The 27,565-nt window shown below is 43.3% G+C and overlaps 1 protein-coding gene and 1 pseudogene across 1 annotated transcript in view; both read right to left on the minus strand.

Annotated features, from left to right (window-relative positions):
• The window catches only part of LOC131397267 (myeloid cell surface antigen CD33-like), a 295,514-nt gene that overhangs the window by 192,640 nt on the left and 75,309 nt on the right, over positions 1-27,565 (minus strand). The window lies entirely within an intron of this gene.
• Positions 1-27,565, minus strand: part of LOC131397931 (sialic acid-binding Ig-like lectin 13) — a 44,868-nt pseudogene that overhangs the window by 11,330 nt on the left and 5,973 nt on the right.

Here is a 27,565-nt window from a genome sequence, read left to right on the forward strand (position 1 = left end):
GCTCCACTTTGGCCATGCTGAGTAGCAATCCGGGGGCCAACCTGGGGGAGGTGTGTGATGGTATGTTGGGTGGTGATACACCTGAGTCATTCACCTGAGAGATTAAGCTGGGATGGTGTTTGCATCCTCCGTGCCCCCAGTAGGCCTCACCACCTTCCTCCCACAGGACCTCATTCTGAAAGAAGAGAGCAGAGCCTTTCAGTCTAGTCAGATAGTGGTACAGTGGGCAGCAGACTCACTTCTTCTTCCCTGCTCAGGGGCTGGAGGGGTGACTGAGATGGGTGAGGGCAGCTCTGCCTCCATAGACCATCTTGGACACACAGGTATCTCCCATCTTGGACACTTGGCAGCCGGGGCATGGAGGCTGCGCCTCCTGGATCCCCCACTCCCACCCTACCCTCTGACCCGTCAGTGTCCCTCCAATACTGGTTCTGGAACTCAACCCCGTGCCCCCTGTCCTCCCCACACCCACTCTTCCTCCTGGGACAACGTTCAAATGAGGAAGATGAGGCAGAGGAGGAGGAGCAAGGTCTTCACAGCCGTTTCCCCGTTGGCCACCACAACCACCTCTGCCACGGGCCCTGGTCTCCCTGCAGGAAAGTGGGATGAGGATGGATCCACCTGGTCCACCACAATCCCCTTCTGTTCTCAATAGGACTCTGGCCAATGGTTCTCCAGGCCCTCCTCCATCACTGGATGTGGGACCACCTGTGCCCGGGCCTCACTCCACGCCACGTTCTGCCTGTCCAATATTGGAAACAGAAAATTGCATAAGTTCGACTTCATCAAAATGACCAACATTTGTTTGTCAATTGACACTATTGCAAAAGTGAAAAGCCAACCCATTTCGTGGGAGAAAATATTTGCAAATCATAGATCTAAGAAGGGTGTAATATCCAGCATATGTAAAGAACATTTACAACTCAAAAACAAAAAGAAATAACCCATCAAATAATGAGCCACGGACTTAAAAAATAATTCTTCGAAGAAGATATACAAATGGCCAGTAAGTCCCTGAAAAAATTAGCTGCATCATTAGTCATTACATAATTGCAAATCAAAACCATGATGAAATGTCTCATCACACCCACCTATTGTTAGTACCATGGAGTAGATTCTGACTCCTAGCAGCTCTGTGTATAGCCAAGCAAACCCTGCCCAGTCTTTCTGAGCCACCCTCTCACCTTCCAGCACTATATCAGACCATGCTACACTGCCCTTCATAGGGTTTCTATGGAAAATTTTCTCAGAAGTTGGTGGCCAGGACCTTCTTCCTAGTCTGTCTTAGTCTGGAAGCTCCACTGAAGCCTGTCCACCATGGGTGACCCTGCTGGTATTTGAAGTACTGGTGGCATAGCTTTCAGCATCACAGTAACACACAGTCATCACATTATGACAATGACAGAGGGATGTTGTTGTTCCTTGACTGGGAAATGAACGCTGGATGCAATGGTGAGAGTGCTGAATCTTAACCACTAGACCACCAGGGCTGGCTCTTCACATCCACTGGTGGGGTATAATTTTTTTTTAAATAAAATAATATGAGACAGGATGTGGAGAAATCAGAACTCTTGTATGTTGCTGGCAGGAATATAAAATGCAGCTGCCACTGTGGAAAACAGTGTAGCTTTTCCTCAAAAAGTTAAACTCAGAAATTACCCTTTGACCCAGGAATTCCACTTCTAGGTAGGTATAAACCCCAGAAAACCTAACATATGTTTGAACAAAAGCATGTACACGAATGTTTATAGCAGCATTATTCACAATATCCAAAAAGTGGAAACAACCCAAATGTCCATCAACTAGTCAATGGATGAACAAAACATGGTACATCCCTACAATAGAATGTTATTCAGGCAAAAAAGAGAGAATTGCTCACACATGATACATGGATCAACCTTGAAAACATTTTCTTAGGTAAAAGAGGTTAGACACAAAAGGCCACATTTTTTATGAATCTACTTACATGAAATGTCCACAGTAGACAAATCCATAGAGACAGGAAGCAGATTAGAGATTGCCAGTGGCTGGGGGAGGGGAGTATGTAGAGTCACTGCTTCACAGGCACAGGGTTTCTCTTTGGAGTGATGAAAATGTTGGATGAATGGAATTAGATGGTGGTGATGGTTGGGCAACACTGTGAATGTACTAAAAGCCAACTATTGTACACTTGAAAATGGCTCAAGTAGTGATTTTATTTTATGTGAATTTTTCCTCAATAAAAATAATACATATAAATTAAAAAAAAACTATATGGAGATTCTAGTTTTTTCCAAAGATGAGAAAGTTTCACCCTGTACTGGTTTGCTGAAAACAGACAGTTTCAGCCCTTGATTCTGAGAATGTAAGCTTGTCCACCCTCGATGGAGAACACCTTGGCCATATTCCTCAGCATAGAATAACAAAGTGATCTAGCTATTTTCCTTTTAGGAACTTATTCCACAGTCATAAATACACACATATGTGAAAGGAGATATGAGATTACCGATTGCAGCATTTCTGTTGGTAGAATACAATTAAACCCGTGTTTTTCCATTGGTAGAAGATGTGTACAGAGTGAGAATCCATCCAGGCCATGGAATACTGCACTGTCACAGAGAAGAATGAAGACAGTCTGTACTACTGATGTCAAAGGACCCCTAAGATCCTTTAGGTGAACAAACCAAGGCTCAGAGCAGCCTATGGACACTGGTCACTTCCCAGGAGGGGACTGGGCATCTGAGGACAGACTCTGCTGTGCATTTTGAATTGTTGGCCAGGTGAATATATTACCTGTCCAAAAATACGTAACCTACACACTATTAGGGGAAAATCAGAAGATGAGGCTGGAGAGTTGTCAGGAGACTGGTGACAAGAGGCCTCGAGATGTGGCCTCTGCCCTGTGAATGTTGCCCTGTTCTCCTTGTGTACCTGAGGGGGGTGAAGAAGTCAAAGGGGAGTGAGGGGACAATGGGGACAGCTGCTCACAGAGGCCATTGGAGCTGAGGATGGGAGAGACCACTGGGTTCACCCACAGTGGCCTCTCTGGTCACCTGGGTGAGTCCAGGGTGAGACAAGGAACCAGCCCTGCCCTGAGCTGGAAGAGGCCCATCTCCCTACAGCCTGGGAGGAGGCTCCTTCCTGCCTGTGCTGTCCCCTAGGCAGACACCAATTGCTGGGTTCTCTGTATCACCAGCGATGAGAAGAGGGGATTCCCCTTTCAGTGGGAGGGAGGAATGAGGTGAGATGAGTCTAGGCATCCCCACTACCCCGAAGCCACAGAAATGCAGGTGGGACAGGGCTTGTGTCTTTCTAGGTCCCCTACAGCCAGGCACCTAGGACAAAGCAGCAAGCATCCCCAGCTGGGCCTTCCTGACCCCAAAACACACCCTCAGGGACCCCAGCATCCTGGCCCAGCACTCACAGGTGACGTTGAGCTGGATGGTTCTTTCCATGGTCACACCAGCAGCAGGGAACTTCACCTGACAGATGAGGTTGGTGACATGGTCCCGGGGCCATGGGGTGAGGGTGAGCACCAAGGAGAGGTGGGTCCTGGGGCCCACAAAGTGAAGGCAGCTGAGGTCCAGGAGAAGATGGGGGCATGCCCCATTCAGAGGTCCATGGAAGAGAGAAGTTCAGGTTCCTGGGGCGGCCAGACTCCAGGGTCCCCAAGATAAGGATGTGGGGCATCTGAGTCATGGCTGGTTAGGAGATGGTGAGACACAGGGATAAGGAGGGAGAGTCCTGGTTGTGGCCCTCATAGAATCCTCAGACTTTGGTTCAGCTCCTCTCTCTTAGCCCTGACACACCATAACCCCAAATCCTGCCATGAACAGTGTCCCATCCCAGCCCTGCCCCATGTTCCCCATGTCCTTCCCCTGTGGCATGACTTGGAGCCCACTCTTTATTGGTTACATGCACAGAGAGAGGGTTAGATTCATAATTCCATTTTGTTCTTCTTGTGTCCACCCAAAAAAAGTATCTTCCATTGTCCATCTTCTTGTCATCTCTGATGTCCAGGGAGCAGTTGTAGGTCCAAGGTTCCCCAAGGAAGTGGAATCTGCCCTTGGTCTCCCCCTGCACTTTACGACCTGGGTTGTTTGTGGCCACAAGAGCGTACTGGGACGGATTTGCTCCTTCCTGGAACCAGTAGCCATGAGCTGGGGTAGAGTCATTCCAGCCATGGGGGTAGACGACAGTGCAGGACACGTGGACGCACATACCCTCCTGCACTGTCAGTGATTCCTGCACTTGCAGCCTGACTATTTCACTCTGAGCCAGGGACCCTGCAGGGAAATGAGAGTCAGACAGAGTCCCAACCCCACCCGCCCCCTCTCCCCTTGGCCCACTCACCTGCCCACAGCAGGGGCAGCAGCATCATCTCTGTGTGGAGGGATCTGGATGTCCCTCGTGTGACTGAAAAGGGAACCTGAAGGCAAGTGGGAGGGGATGCTGTTGGGAGACCCAGGGGAAATGGGAGGAGCCCACAGCCCTGGCTGTTCACAGAAGAGGAACTGCAGGCCAGGGTTCGTCCCCTGCTCCACAGAGCAGGTGGACAGCCCACAGTTCAGACACCCCAAGACCCACCCAGACAGGAACAGACAAGGATAAGATCCTGTGTTCTGCCCCAACATGGGCTTTCCTCTAACACTGGAGCCTGGACTAGGATCTCCGAGGACATCTGAGGTGTGGGACATGGTCAATCTCTAAAGGCCTCCCATCTGAGGTGCTTTACTGATCACTGGTGTCTACACCAGGGAGCAAATCCTGCCAGGTGTTGGTTTCCATAGGGTCTGTGTGAACGTTCTAGGGTAGAGAAAAAGAAGAAAGTCCAGGTGAGGTGAAGGCAGTAGCCATTCATTCATTCATTCCCCAAACACTTAGTGAGTATCCATGTATTGTGCAAGCTGGAAACGCAAAGGGAAATGACCCAACTGGTCCATGCCCGTGAGATGCTCCCCACCCAGTGGTGTCACTTCCTCCCCAAACACTCTGTACTGTCGTGTTTTAGAGCTGCAGTCATCGATGAATGTGCTGTGTGTCCTGGAAAATTACTATATATTTCCTAAAATATAAGTATGTTTTTTTTTAACTTACTGTTTGCTGATTCATGAAGTTTCAATGGCATCTCCAAAATAAAGACCACGTAGCATCTTCCTGTAAAACATAAGGGAGAGCACGTATTCTAGGAGCCACTGCAGAGGAAACTTCTTTTCCTTGAATGCTGCTGGTCAGTTTTGTGTGGACTGGAGCCAATTTTTTACATTTTCGTTATACAGATTAGCATTTCCTGTCATGTAAGACATCTTTTCTCACAGTTACATGTGGCTCACAAGACAAAATATTTCCAAAAACATGAGTGGAATCTACAGCTACAATTAAAATTGTAGGTTCAGCTCATATGGTTTGCATCTCACTCTGTGCCGTATGTGTCTGGGAAATCCTTGACACTTGTGACATAATAGCATTTGCCACCATCAATTTATAAAATCTTTCAAATACAATAGTATCTAGATAACTATTCCTTCAAACTTACTAAAACAGAGAGATTATACACCATCATTTGAGATATAAGGAGTTGAGTCTCCAATAAGTAAAACAATACTAGTTTTAGGTTATTAAAACAGTGGGAATGTGGCACATAATAGAAACCCCAATACAATTGATTTCACATTCAAGAAAGTTATACCATGTTCATGGACTGGAAGGTTAAGTGAGTTGTATTCCATTATGTGGGTATACTGTAATCTTTTATTTATTCACCTATTGACAGACATTTGAGACTTTTGAGGTGTTGGCAATAAATATTAAGGGGTACGTCTTTCTATGAACATATTTTCATCCCTGTGAGTACACACAAGGCGTGGAATTGTTAGATCAAAGAGTAACCACATGTTTAACTTTAGTAGAAATTGTCAAATTGTTGTCCAGGTGGTTTTAACCTTTCCTCTTGTCTGTAAAGTACTAGAATTCTAGTGCTTCACATCCTCGTTAACACTTGGGACTGTCAGTCTTTTAAATTTTAACAATTCTAGTGGGAGTTTAGTGTTATCTCATTGTGTTTTTAATTTTAATTTATTTTATATTTAGATACAATGAGATTCACTGTTTATTTTATACAATTCTATGAGGTTTCACAGATATATAGCCTATATAACCACGACCACAGTCAAGATACTGAAGATAACTCTTACCCAATATATTCTCTCATGCAGTAGCTGGGAAGCCAAATTCTCCCTCCATCCATAATCCCTGAAAAAAAGCTGATCTTTTCTCCATACCTCTTGTTTTGCTCTTTAAGAATGTCATAGGAATGGAATCAGGTAAAACGTAGTCTTCAAAATCTCGCTTCATCCACCTATCATAAAGCATTTGAGGGTTCTCTCTGTTATTGGCTGTATGTATCAATAATTTGTTCCTGGTACTCCATTGTTTCAATGTACCCTGTTTTGTATACAATAACCAGCTGAAGAACATTTGGATTGTTTCCAGGTTTTAGAGTGACTATGAATAAAATTACAATAAAGATTCACATGCAGGTCTTGTGGGAACACAGGTTTTTATTTCTATTGGATAAACACCTAGGAGTCAGATTTCTCAATTCTATAAGTGTAAGCTTAACTTTATGTGAAATTGCAAACTGTTCTCCAATGTGGCTGTACATTGATGTTCCCACCAGCAGTGTGTGTGAGTCCTGGCGGCTCCACATCCTAATTATCATTTGCTATTAACAGAATTTGTTTTCTTCTTTTTCTTTTTCTCTAGTTTTGTATTTATTCTAGTAGGTGTGTATCTCATCTTGGTTTTAGTCTGTGATTTCCTAATGACAAACAATGTTGAACATGTTTTCATGTGCTTACTTGTCATCCGTTTTTCTTCTTTGATGAAGTGGCTGATTAAATCTGTGGCGGTTTTATTTTTTTTTACTATTATGATAAAATATTTAAGTAACAAAACTACCATTTAACCTTTTTAATTGTTCAGGTCAGTGGCATTAAGTGAACTCACATTGTTGACAATAATCACTACCATCCATCTCCAAAACTTTTTTAATCTTCCCAAACTGAAATTGTGCCCGTTATGTCAATAACTCTCCATTTCCCCTGCCCAAGACCCTGGCAAACACCATTCTATTTTCTGTGTGTCTATGAGTTTGCCTACTCTAGATACTTCATTGAAATGGAATCTACAGTATTTGCTCTCTTGTGACTGGTTTATTTCACTTAGCCTAATGTCTCCAATCCACATTGAGGCGTGTATCAGTATTTCCTTTATTTTAAATGCTGAATAATATTCCATTGTGTGTGTTTTCCGTATTTAGTTAATCCATTCCTCTATTGATGGACCCTTGGGTTGCTTCCACTTTTTTGTTATTGTGAATAGTGCTGCTAAGAACATGGGTGCACAGATATCTATTTAAGTTCCTGCTTTTGATTCTTTGGGTACACATCCATAAGTGAAATAACTGGATCATATAGTTATACTATTTTTAATTTTTTGAGGAACTTCCAGAGTGTTTTCCACAGCAGATGCACAATTTTACAATCTCAAAAGCAAAGCACAAGTGTTCCACTTTCTCCACATCCTCATCAATATGTATTTCTCCTTTCTTTCTTTTTTTGAATACCTACCCTAATGGGTATGAAGGGGTACCTCCCTGTGTGGTTAAATTTGCATTTTCCTAATAATAGTAATGTTTATCATGTTTTCAGTGTTTAGTGTGGATTTGCATATCTTTGGAGAAATGTCTATTCAAATCTTTGGCCAATTTTTACTTAAGCATGCTTGTTTTTTGTTGCTGAGTAGCTGGTTGTTTAAATACAAATAAAATCAGATGTGGTTTTTTTGTTTGTTTACTGATGTCTTGTTTTGAGAGTCCTTGATATAGTCTATATATGAGTCATCCATCCTATATATATTTGCAGATATATTCTCCCAGTGTGTAACTCTTAGCTCTCTTCATAGTGGCTTTTTTGGAGTGGCAGGCCCCTGTTCCCCAAGGACATGTGTCCCCCATGAGGTGACCCACAGATGTGTCAGGAGGTGGAAGAGTAGAGCAAAGAAGATTAAGGGGAGAAGGTCTGGAGGCCCCATGGGGACATTCAGGGTGCAAAGGTCATGTGAGAAGTGCAATGGGCTGAATCATGGCCACCCAAATATACCCAGGTCTTAATCTCTGGATCCTGTAAATGGTCCCTTATAAGGAAAAAGGGTCTTTGCAGATTTGATTAACCTAAGGATGTTGACCTGAGGAGATGATCCTAGATTATCTGCATTGGTCCCTAAATCTAGTCTCACGTGTCCTTCGAAGAGAGAAGCAGAGGGTGATGTTCTACACACAGGGTAGGATGAGCAATGTGACCACAGAGACAGACTGATGTGGCCACAAGAAAAGGAATGCTGGCAGCACAATCATCTGGGAGAAGTAAGAGATGGATTCTTTCCTCGAGCCTCTGAGGAAGTGTGACCTACCATCAACTTGTTTTCTGACCAGCATAACAGATTGTGGATGATGGTGTTCAGGACACGTTATCACAAGTTGTGGAAACTTTGCATAGTGAATATTTCAAGCTGGAGGAACTAGAGAACTGACATGTGCAGGAAGGACTCTCTGACTTTCTTGTGAAGTGGGTCATAAACTGTCACTGAGGGGTGCCCTCCATATACTGGAGGAAAGGAGCATCTTATCTCCTAAGATCAATGACATGGAGAGGAATCTGAAGGAACAGACCTTGCTAAGTTTCTCCCAGTTTATTGCACTTAGCTCACACTCTTTGTTTTATTATATCTCTCCACCATTTTCCACTTTCTATCAAATCTAGCAGGAAAATACTCAGGTTTAACCATTGATTCCGGTCTTCATTCTTTATGAAGGATCCTGTGCCACATTAAAGTTATACTCAATACATATGTTTCCTTTTCCCTTGTTAATCTGTCTTGTGTTACAGGAGCCCAGTTGAGAACTTGGAAGGACAGAGGGAAAATAGTTTTCCTCCTCTCCATGGATTTCTGAACTCCAGCACTGTGACAGAATAAGTTTCTTTTGTTTTAGATGCCGAGTATGTAGATATTTGTGACAGTGGCCCCAGGAATCTAACACTTGGGGAAAATAAGAAAGATGCCATCTCCAGGGAGAATGCAGAGAATAATGGAGAAAAGCCTTCTTTCACAGAACCATTCCTCTGCTCCTCTTCACAGACAAACTCCTCAAAGTGTTGTCTGTACCCACTCTTCACATCTCCCCTCCTCCAATTCTCTCCTGAACTTGCTCCAACCAAGTCTGCACCCCTTTCTTGACTCTTCATTAAAACTGCTGTGTCGGGATCACCAAGGAGAAATGTGTTTCCTTGTGCACTTCTCTTCTCTAAGTGCATCAGCCCCCGTTTGCTTCATCTGCTTTCATCACTTACGTGGCTCTATGTGCTCACATATCCAGCCTGGATCCCTATCTTGATCTCCAGACATTCATATCTAGCTCTCTCGCTGACATCCTCAGTTGGATGTCAAGTGGCTTCTCAGAATGAACACCACCTTTCCAAACACTACTCTCTGACATTCTCCACGGAACACAACTCCATCCATCCAGTAGCTCAGGGGAAACATTTGGGCATCATCCTTGCTCTTCTCTCTCCCTCAGTCTGCCATCCATTAGAAAACCCTGTTAGTTCCATCTTCATAATACATTTAAACACAAACTCTCAGTCTCCACCCCATCTTCCTGGTTCAAGTCACCATCACCTCCTGCCTGGAGAATTCAGCAGTCCCTTCCCAATCTCTGTGTTGCTGCTGTCGACACACTCTCTCCTTTCCTTTTCCTTTTTCTTCCTCCCCAAAGCCACAGTGTGTGGTTGTATACCCTAGTTGTAAGTTGTTCTAGTTTTTCTATGTGAGCTGCTACCACACCATGGCAACCAACAGACAGGTGGTGTGGTTCTGTGACTGGGAAGGAAACCTGGGCCACTGATGAGGTGAGCACAGAACTTTAACCACTAGGCCATCAAGGCTGGCTTTGGCCTTTTCTGGACAGAGCAGCCACGCAGATCGTGTGAAAATGAAAGTTCAAGCATATACTCCAAGGCGTCCAGATTTTTGCATTTCCTACAAGGCCTCAAAAGCTCTGCACCAACACAGAGTCTGCACCATCCTCCCAGTTCCTCCCCTCCCTGTGTCTCCCTCTGCTGTCAAACTTCTTCCTCCACTTTCCTCAACACACCAGGTGTGCTGTTGCCTCAGACTATTCCACTCGCTGTCTTTTCCTTTCCCCTTTCCTGGGATAATTTTCCCTCAGGCAAACGCAGAACCTCCTTTCTTACCATATTATGTCATTGTTCCAACATCACCCCTCACATCCTCAGATGTAGAACATTGTCCCCAAGATGTCGTGTGCTCCTTTCTCTGCATGATTTTTCTACAAACACACATTACCATCCAACGTGCTTTAATGTCGTTTATTATTTATTTCTTTTTCTTTTATGTCTTGTCTCCAGAATGACAGGCTTCTGATGACAGAGATTTTGGATGCTGTGTTCACCGATGCACCTTTGGCGCCTACAACAATCTTGGCACATAGTAGGTCTTGCATAATACTCGCTCAAGAGTTTATAAATAAATTGTGGAATGCTACTGTGCTCAGAACCATGCAAGGATCACGCGTACACACACACACACACACACACGCACACACACACACACACTGGATGACATTTAAGACTGAGCCTGAGGGAGGAGCAGAACTTGAAGAGGCTAGAATGGATAGGAAAGGGCATTTCATGAGAAGGAACTGCTTATGCAAAGTCTCATAGTCACGGAGGTATTGGCCCAGCTGTGGGTGGAGACATTGCCAGATGCAGGGAGAGGCAGGAATCTAGGGGGAGAGTCCAGCAGGGGACAGATCATGTCAGGCCTTCAATTCCAGCCTGTGGTGTTTGCAGCTAAGTCTCTGGCCATGGAGAGGAGACATAGCTGTTCATACTGTGCAGGAGGTGGATGGTAATGGTCTCCAGAAACAGTCTGGAGGCTTGTGTTGAGAGGAGAGATGGAAGCAGGAGGTGAGGTGGGTTCAGAGATCTGGGGAAGAGATGAGGCCACAGGAACAACCAGAGTCAGAGGAGGAGACAGGCAGCAAGATGATCTGTTATTAGGACAAGAATGGACAAAATGTGATTTATTGGATTCTGGAGAAAGGAAGGAAGGCTATGTGCATTATCACATTGCACTTCTGGCCTTAGATATGGGGGCCATGGAATAATCAGTGTGAGAAGGAACCCAGCAAAGAAGTTCCTATGAAGAGAAAGATGGCAGCTCATCTTTGGCCGTGCTGAGCAGAACAATCCTAGGGGCCACCCAGAGGGAGGGGTGCGGTGGGATATTGGTTGGTGAGACACTGATGTCCCTTACCTGAGGAATTAACCTGGACTGGTGTTTGCATCCTTCACACCTCCTGTGGGCCTCGTCATCTTCCTCCTGCATGACCTCATTCTGAGAAAGGAGACCAGGGTCTTTCTGTCTACTCAGTTTACTGTTCTGTGGGCAACAGACTCACCCCTTCTTCCCTCTTCAGGGACTGGAGTGGTGACTGAGGTGGGAGGGGGCAGGTGTGGCTTCACAGACTATCTTGAGCACAGAGAGACCTCCTATCCTGGACACTCAGTGGGCTGGGAACCACGACTGTCCTAGTGGATTCTCCACCACCATTCCACGCCATCAGCCTTCTGCCTGCCTTGTGCCCTGACCCATTTGGGCCTTGCAAGCACTGGCTCTGGGACTCAGTCACTGGTTCCCAGCCCTTCCCACCCCTCCCCTTCCCCTTGGGACAATGCTCACATGAGGAAGGTGAGGCGAAGGAGCAGGAGCAGGGTCTTCACAACAGATTCCCGAATGGCCACCAGAACCACCTCTGCCACAGACCCTGATCTCCCTGCTGGGAAGTGGGACAAGAACAGATTCACTTGCTGCATCACAACCCTGTGTCCTTGTGCTTCCAATAGAACTCTGGGCATTGGTCCTCCAAGCCCTCCTGCATTGCTGGATGTGTGACCACCTGTGCCTGAGCCTCACCCCACTCCACACTCTGACCTTCCAGCAGTTGTACAGAGAAAAAATTGTATAGTTTGGACTTCATCAAAAGAAAAATATGTTTTATAGTAATCAAAACAGCATGGTACTGCGACAAGAATAGGCACAGAATTGGGACCCTAGAAATAAACCCATACATCTGTGGACAGCTAATTTTTGACAAGGAAGCCAAGAACGTTCAATGGAGAAAGAATAGTTTCTTCAATAAATGGTATTGGGAAAACTGGATAGCCACGGGATAAAAGAATAAAAGTAGACCACTATCTTGCATCATCCACAAAAATTAATTCAAAGTCTTTTACAGTCTTGAATGTAATACCTGAAACCATGCAACTCCTAGGAGAACACGTAGGCAGTATAGTCATCGAAATCAGTCATAGTAGTATGTTTTTGAATACCACGTCTCACTAGACAAGGGAAAGAAAAGAAAAAAATAAACAAATGAGACTACATGAAACTAAAAAGATTCTACACAGCAATGGAAACCATCAACAAAATGAAAGAAAATCTAACAACTGGAAGAAGATATTTGCAAATCATATATCTGATAAGGGGTTAATATCCAAAATATATAAAGAATTCATACAATTCAACAACGTAAAAACAAACAACCCAGTTAAAAAATGGGCAAAGGATCTGAACAGATATTTTTTCAAAGAAGATATGCTGATGGCCAACAGGCACATGAAAAGATGTTCAGCATCACTATTAGGGAATTCAAAACTACAATGAGATATCACCTCACACCCCTCAGAATGGCTATAATTAACAAGACAAGAAATAACAAGTGTTGGAGAGGATGTGGAGAAAATGGAACACTGATACACTGCTGGTGGGAATGCAAACTGGTAAGCCACCACGGAAAACAGTATGGATATTTCTCAAAAAATTAAAAACAGAAATACCACTTGATCCAGCTATTCCACTTTTGGGTATTTATCCAAAGAATATAAAATCATTAATTCAAACAATATATGCACTCCCATATTCATTGCAGCATTATCCACAATACCGAAGACTTGAAATCCACCTAAGTGCCCATTAATGGATGAACTGATAAAGAAGATGTGGTATATGTACATAATGGGTTACTGCCCAGTCATAAAAACAGATGAAATCTTGCCGTTTCAACAACAGGGATGGACCTTGAGGGTATTATGCTAAGTTAAATAGGTCAAACTAAGGGAGTCAAATACCATAAGATTTCACTGATAAGTGGAAGGTAAAAACAACAACAACAAGAAAAAGACAGATACAGAGATTAGATAGATGGTTACCAGAGGGGAGAGGAAAGGGAGGAGGGTGAAAGGGGTGACAGGGCGCATGTGTATGGTGAAGATGATAGTTAGTTGTGGTGGCAAACACGATGTATTCTAAATATAATGAGGTACACCCAAAATTTATAAACTATTATAAACTGGGAGTGATGTCAACATCATGGTGGAGTGAGTTGTCCCCTTTGTCTCTCCTCATTAAGTTACAACTATATGAACACTCATTAACCAACAGAGGATTCCCTACACAGCACAACAGGACTCCTGAGAGATCCACACAGCCATACATCTGTGGGTGGGTGGATTGCATCCCTGGGAAGCTGTTGAACTAGGTATCCACACGCCTCTCTCTCTCCCCAGCAGCAGTGAGCCAGGTTGTGAATCCTAACACAGTGGCAAGTGCAACAGGAAGAAGAGGTGGGGGCAGCCTGAACAACATGTGAGCTATCAGAGTGGTAACCTGGCTGTGCCACAGCAGCACTGCCCATGGGAATGTTCTGCACCAAATGGCAGCAGCTCAACCCCCACATAGGCACCCCTCTCACCTAATGCTGCAGCTCAACCAGTAACCTGCCAAGCACAGAGGCCCTGCCTGCAGTGCACGACGCATGTGACAAGTGCAAAGACCCTACCCATGTGAGCACAACTTAAAGACCACCTGTGGCCAGCCCTTGCAAACTCAGAGTGGCCCTACTGGCACAACTACCAGCAGATGGGATGGAATCAGAAAATACAGCTCCTGTCCCCGCACTTCCAGCAGTGTCAGGTGGAATCTGCAGCCTGATACCACCACAAATGCACTAGGAAAAGATCATCTCATGAAACACCCTGAAGAACTATAGAAACACTTCAGAGGAGAAGGAAATGAAAAATCTACAGAAACCAATCCTGAAGTCACAGAAGTTTACAATCTAAGTGAAAGAGAATTCAAAATATTTGTCATAAAGAACCTCAACGAGTTACAAGAAAACTCAGAAAAACAGTTCAATAAGCTCAGTAATAAAATTAATGAACAGAAGGAATACTTCACCAAAGATACTGAAACTCTAAAAAGAAACCAAACAAATTCTGGATATGAAGAAAAAAATTAATGAGATAAAAAATAATCTAAAAATCATGAAAAGTAGAGCTGATATTATAGAGGACAGAATTAGTTAATTAGAGGAGACAAATATAGAAATGCTTCAGGTAGAGGAGGAGATAGAACCAAGACTTTAAAAAAATGAAGAAATTCTTCAAGAAATATCTAATTCAATCAGGAAAAGCAATATAAGGATTATACGTATTCCAGAGGGAGAGGAGAGGGAGAAAGGAGCAGAGAGATTGTTCAAAGAAATAATACCTCAGAACTTACCACATCTGGGCAAAAAAAATAAAAAACAAAAAACCTGGACTTACAAATACATCAAGCCAATTGAATTCCTAATTAAATCAATGCAAAAAGACCTTCTTCAAGGCATATAATACTAGAACTGGCAAAAGTCAATGACAAAGAAAAAATACTAAGGGTAGCAAGGCGGAAGAAAATAACCTACAAAGGAACGCCTATCAGGCTTTCAGTGGATTTCTCACCAGAAACTTTACAGGCTAGTAGAGAATAGAATGATATATTTAAAATACTGAAAGACAAAAATTTTCAGCCAAGAATACTCTATCCAGTGAAACTGTCCTTCAGTTATGATGGAGAAATAAACACTTTCCCAGATAAACAAAAGCTGAGGGAGTTCGTCACCACTAGACGTCCTCTTCAAGAAATGATGAAGGAAGCCCTCCTACCTGTAACGAAAGGCAAAGGTTTACAAACCTTTGCATAAAGAGATAAAAAGTCAGACAAAATCAGAAAATCATAGCTCTCTATCAGAACAGGTTAGCAAACACTTAATTATAATGTAAAAGATAAGAGAAAGGAAAGCATTAAAAGTAATTATAAACACTTCAATGTGTCCACAATCTCACAACATAAAAAGAACAAATTTGATGACAATAACTGAGAAGGGGAAGGAGAAAGGGATGGAACCTGCTTATGGTAATAGAGATAAGAGGCTATCAGAAAATGGACTATCTCATCAAGGAGATCTTTTATACAAACCTCATGGTAACTACTACACAAAAAATCTGAGCAGAGCCACAAATCATAGATGAAGAGAAAACTACCAAACTGAAATGGAAGTCAGAAATACAATGGAAAAGAAACAATGGAAATATAGAACACTCCAAAAACAAGAAACAAAATGGCAGTATTAAGCCCTCATATATCAATAATCACCCTAAATGTAAATGGATTGAAGTCTCCAATCAAAAGACACAGAGGCTGAATGGATTAAAACACGAGACCCAACAATATGCTGCCTCCAGGAAACACATCTCGGCTCCAAAGACAAACATAGGCTCAGAGTAAAGGAATGGAAGACTATACTCCAAGCAAATGGCAAGCAAAAGAAAGCAGGTGTTGTCACACTTTCATCAGACAAAGCAGACTTCAAGATAAAAAAGACAATGAGAGACAAAGAGGGGCAGTATATAATGATAAAAGGGACATTCCAACAAGAGGAAATAACATTTACGAATATATATGCACCTAAAACAGAAGCACCAAAGTATATAAAGCAACTACTAACAGACCTAAAGGGAGATATTTACAGCAACAGAATAATGGTAGGAGACCTCAACACTCCACTTACATCAATGGATAGAACACCCAGAGAGGATGTCAACAAGGAAACAGTGGCCTTAAATGAAACACTAGACCAGATGGACTTAACAGATATATACAGAACATTCCATCCAAAACCGGTAGAATACACATTCTTCTCAAGTGCACATGGAACATTCTCAAAGATAGACCATATGTTGAGAAACAATGCAAGGCTCAATAAATTTAAGAAGTTTGAAATCACATTAAGCATCTTTTCTGACCACAATGCTATGAAACTAGAAAACAACTATAAGAAAAAAGCTGGGAAAGGCACAGATATCTGGAGATTAAACAACATGCTACTGAACAACCATTGGATCAATGAAGAAACCAAAGGAGAAATTAAAAAATACCTGGAGACAAATGAAAATGAAATTATAACATACCAACTCTGATGGGATGCAGCAAAAGCATTTATAACAGGGAAATTCATAGCAATACAGGCCCACCTCAACAAATGTGAAAAATATCAATTAAGTAATCTTAAACTTCACCTCACAATACTAGAAAAAGAAGAGCAAACAAAGCCCAAAGTCAGCACAAAGAGGGAAATAATATAAATTGGAGCAGAAATAAATGAAATAGAGTCTAAAAATACAGTACAAAGGATCAATGAAACTAAGTGCTGGCTCTTAGAGAAGATAAACAAAATTGACAAATCCTTACCCAGACTCACTAATGAAAAAAGAAAGAAAGCTCAAATAAATCAAATTAGAAATGAAAGAAGAGAAATTACAATAGATACCACAGAAATACAAAGGATTATAGGAGAGTACTATAAAAAAAATATGTGCCAACAAATTTGATAACCCAGAGGAAATGGATAAATTGTTAGACTCATACAACCTCCCAAAGCTGAATCAAGAAGAAGTAGAGAATCTGAATAGACCAATCACAAGTCAAGAGATTGAAACAGTAATCAAATTCTCCCAAAAAACAAAAGTCCAACAGCAGATGGCTTCTCTGGAAAATTCTACCAAACATTCAAAGAAGATTTAATACTTATCCTTCTCAAACTATTCCAAAAAATGAAGAACATGGACAATTCCTAACTCATTCTATGAGGTCAACATTACCCTGATATGAAAACCAGACAAGGAGAGCAAAAAGAAGGAAAATTACAGGCCAATAATGTTGATGAACATAGATGCCAAAATCCTCAACAAAATATTTGAAAACCAAATACAGCAGTACATTAAAAGGAATATACACCACGACCACCAGGGACGCAGGGATTTTTCAACATCCACAAATCAATCATTGTGATTCTCCACATTAACAAGATGAGGAATAAAAATCACATGATTATCTCTATAGATGCAGAGAAAGCATTTGACAAGATCCAACATTCATTTATCACAAAAACTCTCAATAAAATGGGTATAGAAGGAAAGTATCTGAACATAATAAAGGCCATATATGGCAAACCCACAGCCAACATCATACTTAATGATGAAAAAGCTAAAGCCATCCCTCTGAGAACAGGAACAAGACAAATGTGCCCACTCTCACCACTCCTATTCAACACAGTACTGGAGGTTTTGGCCGGAACAATTAGGCAAAAAAAGAGAAATAAGTGGAATCCAAATTGGAAAGGATTAAATGAAACTCTCTCTGTTTGCAGATGACATTATTCTCCACACAGAAAGCACTAAAGAATCAACCAGAAAACTATTAGAAATAATCAACAACTACAGCAAAGTTACAGGGTACAAAATCTACTTACAAAAATCAGTTGCGTTTTTTAACACTAATAACGAACTAGAGGAAAGATAAGTCAAGAATACAATCCCATTTACAATTGCAACAAAAAGAGTAAAATATCTAGGAATCAATTTAACCAAAGAGGTGAAACACCTATCCATTGAAAACTGTAAGACATCATTGAAAGACACTGAAGAAGATAAAACGACAGGGAAAGATATTTCATGCTCATGGATTAGAAGAATAAACATAGATAAAAATGTCCATATTGCCTAAAGCAATCCACAGATTCAAAGCAATTCCAATCAGAATCCCAACGACATTCTTCATGGAAATAGAACAAAGAATCCTAAAATTTATATGAAACAACAAAAGACTTTGAATAGCCGAAGTATCCCGAGGAAAAAAAGAACAAAGCTGGAGGCATGGGAAAACTGGACAGCCACTTGCAAAAGAACGAAAGAAGACCATTATCTTGCACCATACACAGAAATTAACTAAAAATTGGTTAAAGACTTGAATGTAAGACCTGAAAACATAAAACTCCTAGAAGGAAACATAAGCTGGGCCGGCCCCGTGGCTTAGCAATTAAGTGTGCGTGCTCAGCTGCTGGTGGCCCGGGTTTGGATCCTGGGGGCGCACCGACGCACCGCTTGTCCGGCCATGCGGAGGCCGCGTCCCACATACAGCAACTAGAAGGATGTGCAACTATGACATACAACTATCTACTGGGGCTTTGGGGGAAAAATAAATAAATAAATAAAATTATAAAAAAAAAGAAATATAAGCAGTACACTTTTTGACATCAGTCTTAGCAGCATCTTTTCAAATACCATGTCTACTCAGGCAAGAGAAACAAAAGAAAAAAATAACAAATGGGGCTACCTCAAACTAAAAATCTTCTGCAAGACAAAGGAAACCATGAACAAAAGGAAAAAACCCACCAACTGGGAGAAAATATTTGCAAATCATGTTTCAGAAAAGGGGTTAATTTCCAAAAAATGTAAACAACTCATGCACCAAAAAAAATCAACCTGATCATAAAATGGGCAGAGGATATGAACAAACATTTTTCCAAAGAAGATATACAGATGGTCAACAGACGTATGAAAAGATGTTCAACATCACTAATTACTAGGGAAATGCAAATCAAAACTACAATAAGATATCACCTTAAAAATGTCAGGATGGCTATAATTACCAAGACAAAAACTAACAAATGTTGAAGAGGTTGAGGAGAAAAGGAAACCCTCATACACTGCTGGTGGGAATGCAAACTGGTGCAGCCACTACGGAAAACAGTGTGGAGATTTCTAAAAAAGTTACAAGTAGGAATGCCATATGGTCCAGCTATCCCACTACGGGGTATTTATCCAAAGAACTTGAAATCAACAATCCAAAATATTTATGCACCCCTATGTTCTTTGCAGTATTAGTCACAAAAGCCAAGATATGGAAGCAACCCATGTGCCCTTCTGTGGATGAATGGATAAAGAAGATGTGGTATATATATATACAATGGAATCCTACTCAGCCATAATAAAAGACAAAATCATCTCATTTGCAACAACATGGATGGACATTTAGGGTATGATGTTAAGTGAAATATGCCAAATGGAGAAAGACAAATATTGCATGATTTCACTCATATGTGGAAGATAAACAAACACATCGATACAGAGAACAGATTAGTGTTTACCTGAGGGGAAGTGGGCTGGGGTGTGGGCAAAAGGGTTAAAGGAGCACATATGTATGGTGACGGATAAAAATTAGACTATGAGTGATGAGCATGATGCAGTCTATACAGAAACTGATGAATAACAATGTACACCTGAAATTACACCATGTTATATACAATTATGACTACAATAAAATAATTGAAAGAAAAACAAGTCTGTTTGTTTTTCTATGTAGGTGCAGGGCCAACTCAGCAAAGTGCTTGCCTAAAGTGAAGAGATGTGTTGGGTGTGTGGAGAGAGGTATGGGAGACGATGGGGACATGGTGTCCCCATGTCTGGCCTTTCATCTGGGCTTTCATGTCCAGGACCTTCTCTTGTCCTGAGGGGCAAAGGAGCTCAATTTTTTCTCATAGTTCCTTTTCTAGAGGCCCCCCAACCCTGCCAGGGAAAACAAGAGCAAGGTCAGAATGCATTTACCCTGTGGCTCAATCAGGTGAGGAAGACAGACATCGTCCACAGGAGGGACGACTCCTGAGAGTGAACAGGGGAGGTGGGAGAAGGGACAGAGAGAGGAGACCAGTGCCACCCACTCCTGATTGTCTGCTCCTCCCCTGGTTCCATCCATCCCCACCTCTTTGCCCTCCTGGCTCCAAACTACCCTCAGGCTTTTCTGCAGAGTTAGGAGGTACCTGAGCTCAAATCCTGACCCTATTTCAGCACACGGACAGCACTACCCCCCACCCCAGCTCAACACCACCTCTGGAACCCTTTCACCCCTCCCTCCCGCCTGTAGAATGCTGGCTCTGAGGGTGACCAGCTATTGAACTCTGTTCTGGTGTTTGGGGGAATCAGATAGAGGGTGACCAGCTATTGAACTCTGTTCTGGTGTTTGGGGGAATCAGATACGGGGCTACCTGGGGAGGTCACCAATTGTCTAATATAGTAGATCCTGGAAAGGCCAAAGGGGAGGAGGAATCCAGCCCCTACTGGGCACTCCTGAGCAGGATGAGGACCCACAGTGGGGCACAGGTAGGGGAGTGTTGGGAGGATGTGAAGTTCCTGTTTCCAGCCCTAGCAGTACCCAGACTTCCTGCCACTTCATGACTCTGGGGCTCAGGACAGCCTGGGCTAGTAACTGCAAGGAGTGTCTGGGCAGAGTTGGGGTGGGAGCCCCGGAGTGGTTGAGACCACCTAGCCAGAGACCAGAAGGCCCCAAGCAGAAATGTGAGAAAACCAGGAAAGAGGAAAAACATCTCCCAGGTTGAAAGTGAAAATCAGCCCAGATGGAAAGACAGAAAGCATTTCTGCAAAGATACATGGGGTTCAGGGTGGGTGGGGGACAGCTACAAAATTAAAAGGAAAGTTTATTTTTCCCAAGGTCTTACAACAGTTGTAAAATGACATAAGGAATCCTCCCTTAAGAGATTAATGCTGTCTTACCAATGATGACCAGAGACTGGATTTGTTATTCCATCTACTTACTGGGGACAGCCCTAGCTAAACCATCCTCACCTCATTACAGCACCCAATACCTAGCTAACACCTGGAGGAGATGAAGAGCACAAGTCCAAGGATCGAGGCACACCCTGGCAGGTTCTGGAGATCCTTCACGAGCATCTCTGACCTAGGATGTCACCAGACCCTTCCCCAGGCTCGTCCCACTCTGAACTGGGGGCTGGTAAATGGTTGGTCCCCCAGGGGGCTCCATCCACCAGGAGACACTCTGGCTACTGGGGAGACCAAGGCTGGAGGAGCTGGTGCTGTTCGTGGTGCTGAAACAGGGTCAGGATTTGTGCCCAGGTAACTCCCAGCTCTGTAGAAGGACCTGAGCAGAGGCTGATGGTACCAGTTTGAGGCCAGGAGGATAAAGAGGTGGGGATGGATGGAGCCAGAGGAGGAACAGACAGTCAGGTCTGGGTGGTGCTGATGTCTCTCTGTTCCTTCCTCTGCCTCTCGTGTTCACTCTCAGGCATTGTCCCTTCTGTGGACGATGTCTGTCTGCCCCACCTGGCTGAGCCACAGGGAAAGGGGGTGTTCTTGCTAAGACTTTCTGTTTACTGGCCTCTGTGCTGCTCCTTTAAAAAGCTTGGTTCATGCCAGCCTCACCAAACAAAACAAATGAAAACTTTGAAAGTGAGGAGGCTATTCTTCACATTTGACAAAAGAGAAAACTGAGTGTCAGGATCAGGAATATCAGACACTATGCCTGGATCCCTTCCTCCCATTCTGTCCACCTGCCTCAGTGCCTCTGGGCAGGAAAGGATGGTCTCAGGCCTGACAGGGAAGGTAAGCACTTCCTGGACACTTGTTTCTGGCTCCAATCGATCTCCCTTGCTGGTGCTATAGGACTCTCCTGATATTGTCAGAGGGGCTCTACTTCCATCCAGGAGAGGAATCAGTCTGCCTGGCTGTCTTCAGTTTCTTGGTAAGGATTTGAGAAACAGTGAGTCTGAGAGTCCTTTCTCTGTTGGGTGTTGAGGGTACCAAGATGTCCTGCTTCGGTATTCCTCCACCAGTCCTGTGGTCCTAAACCAGCTCAGCTTCTTCTTACTATCTTCCAGAATTCTCCTTTCGTTGTCTCTTGCACCATTTACAGGGTGCATAGTTATGAATCGAGAGGAGAAGCAGAGAACAATGGGTCGATTCCATCTTGTCTGAATTGCAAGTCTAACCGTCAGTTTTTAAGGTTTTCCTCAGGTGGGTTGACCCACATGATCCACCCTGACATTATCATAAACAGAAGTCTGACTCAACTGCCCCTTCTGGATGTAGGGCAGGGGGAGGTTAGGTAGAATTTTTTACACCACACCTGAATCTTCCATTTGTTTATTTAAGAGCCACTTTATGAACTTATGGCATAATGCTTTCTTCCTGTCATGATCTGGGTGGTGTGGGTGAATTTTAGGCTATTTTTGTTTAAACTTATTTTTATTAAAATTAAAAAATTAAGTATTTTTAAGAGGAAGATATGAGCTCCTGGTTCCCTCCACCTTCTCAATCCAGACGTATATTTCTGAGCTCATATTGAAGGATAAGCTGGTCTTAGCCAGATGATGACATGATGATGTGCTTTCCTGGAGGTGGTACATGTATGCACAGAGTCAATGAGGAGTGCATCAGAATGGGGTACTTAGAGAATGACTTGAGGGATTGATGGGTTAGGGTATGGCGATGGCGAGGTAGACAGGGTGAGATGAAGAACAACCTAGAATAGAGGTCAGAAAACAACAACCCATGTGCTGCCTGATTTTGTAAACAAAATTTTGTTGAAACTCGGCCTCATTAATTCATTTGCAGTTTCTATGCCTGCTTTCGTGTTATAAACATGGAATTGAATATTGCAACAGCGACCGTACAGCTTGCAAGCCTGAAATATTTGTTATCTGGCCCTAGGCAAAAAAGGTTTTCTGATCCCTGACTTAGAATGTCAAGTTGTGAAGCTTGTAAAGTATTCTTTTGGACTGAGGAGATAGAAGAATTTTTGACTATGGTCTGTTTTAAGTTTTTAGAAATTTTCTAAATGTTAATGTCTGGTTTTTCCTATAGCAGGACTAGTAGGAGCAGGCTGGATGGAAAAGGAAGATTTCAGAGTGGAGAGAGATGATGCTGGAGGCCAAGTCAGGGCAGGGATCCATGAGAGGGCTTTGAGTAGAGAGTGAACTGACATGTTGCTGATGTAGTGTCTGGGACAGAACACACCCAGACTCTGGGTGAAGTGTCACTAAGGCCTTTCTGTTCAAGGAAGAAGGAATCAGGATGCATTCAACTCTCACATTGTACCAGAACTTCTGCTGTAGGTTTTCCATATGTACTTTTGTTCAATCCTCACAGCAATCCTGTTAGGTAGGACTTCTTACAGCCATTTCACAAAGCAGGAAATCGAGACATGGAAGGGTAAGGTGCCTTGCGTGATGTCATCCTCTTAATAAATAAGAGAGCATGGATTTTATCCCATGTCTCTCTGATTGAAAAGCTTAATATAGTTCCAGTATAGCAGGAAAATCACATACAATAGTATATAAACCCAGTGTCTATGGGGCTGTTACGTCTCCAAGAACCAGCCTTTGGCTCTCATTTCTCATAGAGGGTATGGACACTCCAGCTGAGACTGATGCTCTGGTTTATTCTTCACTGGGTCCTGTAGGTGACCTCCTGAGGATTCACACTGTTAAAGCTGAGAGAGGTGTAATGCAACTCTCATGCCATCCCCAAGGCAGAGGTGGTCCCTGCAGAGCTTGTGGGGTCAGAGGGGCTGTCTAACTTGGACTCCTCCTGGTGACCATGTCGGGAGATCAAAGAAGGGGGTAAGAGTAGAGGAGTTGGGGGGGCATGGAGAAGGTAGAGAGGGTCCATGAAGTGAATTGTTTCTGACAGAACATTTATTCATTCTTCCATTCTTCAAACATATCTTAAGGTCCCATTTATATAATTATCCAACAAATATAGCACCTATTGGTTGCTTTCCAATTCTACTGAACACTCACACAGACCTATGGGGAAAATACTAATATTTTACAGACAAAGAAACCAATTCTCAGAGAGGTTAGGTGCTTCCCAAGGTCACACATCTACTGATAATGTTCTCTTTGAGGTCTCCAATGTACTGGGCACTGGATACACAGGAAGGTGTTTATGAAAAACTATTTCTCCTCCTATGTGTGTCTCCTTTCCTCTCACACTACTATCAGACTCACAGCCCTTCTTACACCAGATTGTGGGAGTTTTTTCCCCCACAAGGAATTTTCTGTGACACCAGCTGGGTGACCTACAGTTGGACTCAATTCTGACACTATTTACTAGGTATAGCGTCATATCCCATAGGTTAAAGGATCAGGCCTACAAGGGGGCCCCCCACTGCCACTTCCAATGCCAATCTCAAATCCACATTATTACCTGTGCTTCTGACCAACTCACTATGAATTGGAGATCACCATGGCCTCCTCCTTGGAGTCAATTAATTTGCTAGAGTGGCTCAGAGAATGCAGGAAAACAGTTTACCTACTGTGTACCAGCTTATTATAAAAGGACACATATGAACATCTAGATGGAAAAGATGAATAGGGCAAGGTAGTTGGGAAAGGGCGTGGAGGTTCCATGCTCTCTCTGAGTATACCACTCTCTCACCACCTCCACATGTTCAACTTGGAAGCTCCCAGAACTCCGTACTTTTGGGATTTTCATGGAGGCTTCCTCACTCAGGCATGATCAGTTATTAATCACATTTCCAGCCTCTCTCCAGTCTCTGGAGAAAGGAGTCAGGGATGAAGATCCCCATCCAGGATCCCACAAAAAGTCACCACATTAAAACAAAAGACAGTGCTCTCACCCAGGAAGCCAAGGGGTTTAGGAGTGCAACCATTTTCTGCTGCAGACTCATTTCTCAGCTCTGGATTGACTGCAACGTTTCTCAAAAGAGTATTGCCACTTCCTCTCCTCTCGTTCACTCCAATCAAGATATCTGCCTCTACCAGTCTACCAGATCTACTTTGGTCAAGATCAGCAGTGATACCACTTAGCTAAATTTAAATGCTCATTTCTCAGACTGTATCTCACTAGACTTATTAACGTTCGAAACAAATGAGCACTCTCTCCTCCTTGAAGCTCCATCTCCCCTTCTCTCCAACTCACCACGACCCAGCCCTACACCTTCTTGGTCATTTATTTTTCCTCAGTGGTATTCTTGCTGTTTCAACCCTATCTCTCTGACTCTAATTGCTGCAGGATCCCAGGGCTCTTCCCTTGAACCCCTTTTCTTCTTTGTGGTTTCATCCACTATCAGACCTTGATGCAGAGGACTCCCAAACCTCTGTGTCTTGCACCTGGACCCCTCTCCTGAGCTCCAAACTCTTGCCATCTACTTGTCTTTTTCACCTGGACATCTCAGAGACACCTCAAACTTTTAGTAACCAAAATAAAATTTGATTCCCTCTTGAAAAGGTACTCCTCCTGTGGAGTTGGCAATTTCAGGAATTGGCAATTCAATTCTTCAAGTTGTTCAGGGTAACCACATTAGAGTCATCTTTGATATCTACGGACATTTATGGACATCTATGGACATCTATGGCTATCTATGGACATCTTTGAATTCATGTTTGCCCACTATGGAAACCTATGACATCTCTAAACATCCACGGAGTCATATTTGACATCAGTGGACATCTATGGAGTCATCTTTGACATCTACAGACATCTATGATACCTATGGTCATCTTAACATCTATGAATATCTGTGACATGTATGGACATCTATGATGTCTGTGAATATCTATGTCATATTTGGTGTCATCTATTGCATCTATGGACACCTATGATATCTATGGAGTCATGTTTGATCTCTATGGACATCTATAACCTCTGTGGATGTCTATGACATCTATGGACGTCTATGGAGTAATCTTTGACATCTATGACACCGATGAGATAAAGGTAGTGAGTTATCCTTGATCATAATCCACATGTACTCTATCACTCCCTTAACAAATCCTGTTGGCTCCACCTTTAAAATGTATCCAGAACCTAACGTCTTCACACTATATGCATCACTGTTACCCTGTCCTATGTCTGTCTTATAGACTGAATTGTGTCCTCTCAAAGTCATATGTTGAAGCTCTAACACCCGATGTCACTGTATTTGGAGATAGGGCCATTATAGAGGTAATAAAGTTTAAAGGAGGGCATTAAGGCAAGGCCCAAAATGACTTATGTCCTTATAAGTAGAAGAAGAGATACTAGGGGTGCATGTGTGCAGAGAAAAGACCATGTGAGGACATAGTGAGAAGGTGGCCATCTATAAGCAAAGAGAGTTTATATAAGCACCTATAAGCAAGGTGCCCTGCTGGCACCTTGATCTTGGACTTCCAGCCTTCAGAGCTGCGAGAAAGAAATGTCTGTAGTTTAACCAACCCAGTTGATGGTATCTTGTTATGGCAGTCCCAGCAAACTAATACAGTCTGTGTCATATCCTGCCTGGATTATTTTAGCGTCATGCTTATCTAGTCTACTCTCTTCTACCCTATCCTGCTACAGGATTTCTCAACACAGCATCCAGAGTGATCTCATTAAAATGAGTGTCAGTACATGACAGTAAAAAAAAAAAAAAAACCTAGGTGGTATAGCCCAGTACACACCTAGGCTGTATTGTACTAATCTTATGGCAGTACTGTCATATATGCAGTCCATTATTGACTGAAACATCATTATGTGGTGCATGTCTGTAACGATAAAACCTACATTTTCAAACAAACAGGAAGGTGATGAGCTTATTTCTGTACATGCCTCATGGAGCATGACTGCGGGCCACCCCAGGGAGATGTGGAGGGCAGACTGCATGCCATGATGCCCATATCACTCACTAGGGAAGCTGGTCCAACGGCAGAGTGAATGTCATGCACACCTACTGCAGTCCTGGCTGCTTTCTTCCTGAGAGTCTTCACTCTCATGGGAGACACCAGGGTCTTTGACACAGGGTCACTCATTTGAGGCTAGAATAAGTGACTAAGGCAGGTAGACGGTGGGGTGAGCTGAGGCCCTTCATAACAAGACTCTGTAACAAGATCCCCTCACTCCTGGAAGTCTTGAACCTGGGCTGGGAACACACTCATGCCTGGCTCAGAAGCTACCAGCTGGATTCTCACCACCACTGTACCCTCCACTCTTGCATTGGGCCCTCACATGTCCTCCAGGTCCCTCTTCACCACGACTTGACCCACACCCAGCCCAGCTCACATGCAGAAGTTGAGGCAGAGGCAGAGAGTGAGCAGTACAGTGATACTAGGTCCCCCAGTGGCCCCCTGGATGACTCCTGCCCTGGTCCCTGGTTCCCCTGCAGACAAGAGAGACTTGGGGTGAACTCCAATCTTGATGAACACACTTATGTCCTCTTCTTCTCCAGCATGTAGAGAGGGGCACCTCACACCCCATCCAGGGTTCAGCACCCAGATTGTCCCACCTGTCATAGGATCTCAGCACTCTTCAGAAGGACAGGATCCATGTGACACCACCTATCCAGGCCCCCAATCCTCTCCAGCAAACTCCATCTCTTCTGGGACCCAGCTTCTTCTCCATTCATTGTCTCTCAGCAACAACCCGCAGGCATGGCTGCAGCAGGGGCCTGAGGCTCTGGGCTTCATGGACAGTCCAAAGAGAAAGACACACATACA

Source organism: Diceros bicornis, chromosome 34 (genome assembly GCF_020826845.1).
Source record: "Diceros bicornis minor isolate mBicDic1 chromosome 34, mDicBic1.mat.cur, whole genome shotgun sequence".
In the NCBI taxonomy this organism is placed as follows: Eukaryota; Metazoa; Chordata; class Mammalia; order Perissodactyla; family Rhinocerotidae; genus Diceros; species Diceros bicornis.